The sequence below is a fragment of the Phalaenopsis equestris genome, unplaced genomic scaffold (assembly GCF_001263595.1).
Source record: "Phalaenopsis equestris unplaced genomic scaffold, ASM126359v1 Scaffold000036, whole genome shotgun sequence".
NCBI lineage: Eukaryota > Viridiplantae > Streptophyta > Magnoliopsida > Asparagales > Orchidaceae > Phalaenopsis > Phalaenopsis equestris.
In genome coordinates this window covers 1,785,373-1,786,907 of record NW_018164478.1, presented here as the reverse complement: position 1 = coordinate 1,786,907, position 1,535 = coordinate 1,785,373, and positions in this window count along the sequence as shown.

The following is a 1,535-nucleotide window of genomic DNA, read 5'->3' as shown; positions in this document are numbered from 1 at the left end:
AAATGAGCCATAAGGAATATTGCCTTTAAGAATGGAGAATTAGAACTAACAGTCAAAAAGTAAGGGTGAAATGCATGGGCGTTGTTGCAAAAAATACATTGAGGGGATACCATAATACCTCTAAATAGTAATATGTTTCTAGTTTTAAGGCCCCTATATTATGATTTTTCAAGCAAATGAAGCATATTTCAAAGAATGTCATTTGAACCATATTAAATTGTGTTGAGAAGGTTCATGACGACCTTCATATATAAAATAATAAACGTCTCCGGAAAGTAAAAATGCTTCCCATCCGAGTGCAATTAGACGATGAATCAATAATAAGAACCTAACTAATGGTATGAATGCATTCATTAGCGGAATGCTAAAAAGAATGGGAAACACTAGCAATTTCAGTGATTAATATCAAAGATCTTAGCGTCTATGGGGCAGGAAAAACAGAAGAGGATCTGATCTTCATATTTTTCCTAATGAGATGAGCCATTAAACCACGAGTCATAATAGAAAAGAAACTTTCCATTATAGTAGACAGGAAAAGTAATTTATCTCATGAGATGTGCATCAATTTGCATGAGATATTCTTAGAAAGAAAAATATTATTCCTCATTTTGAACCATAGAGAGCCTAATTATGATAACACCAACTAGCAAGAATGAAGTTGTCATTGCAAATTCTCCAAATGATTTTACTTTTACGCTTCATGTTTTTTGTTTCAGAAACCCAAACTGCCTAGATGTTTTTGTTTAGCAATTCTTCACCAAGCAATAGCGTGCAAGCGATTGTTTGGATTGTTAAGGTGTAGAAAGTTATTCATAAGGGGAGCGAGTTTCTTCTAGATGCTCTTAGGAATGATGGTTGATCTGAATTAATATTGAAGGTTGCTCCAAATGGCAACTTGATTATGTATAATTTGCCAACAAACAACTTTAATTTTAATACATCTATTAGGGGCATGCTAAAATGGAATGGGAAACACTAGCAATTTTGGTGATTAATTTCAAAGATCTTAGTGACTATGGGGCAGAAAAACTAGGAATAGATTTAATCCTCATATTTTTCATAAAGGGACGAGCCATTAAACCTTGAGTCCTAGTAGAAAAGAAAATTTCCATTATAGTTGACATAAAAATCAATACATCTCACGAGATGTGCATCAATTTGCATGAGATATTTTTAGAGAGAAAATGTTATTCCTCATTTTGATTCATAGAGAGCCAAATTATGATAACACCAACTAGCAAGAATGGAGTTGTCATTGCAAATTCTCCAAATGGTTTTACTTTTATACGTCATGTTTTTTGTTTCAATGTTAGTAACCCCAACCCCCTAGATGTTTGTGTTTCACAGCGCTTCACCAAACAATAGCGTGCAAGGTTAAGGTGCAAAAAGTTATTCATAAGTGGAGGGAGTTTCTTCTAGATGCTCTTAGGAATGATGGTAGATCTGAATTAATAGCAAAGGTAGTTCCAAATAGCAACTTGATAAGGTATAATATGTAAACAAACAACTTTACTTTTAATATATATATATATATA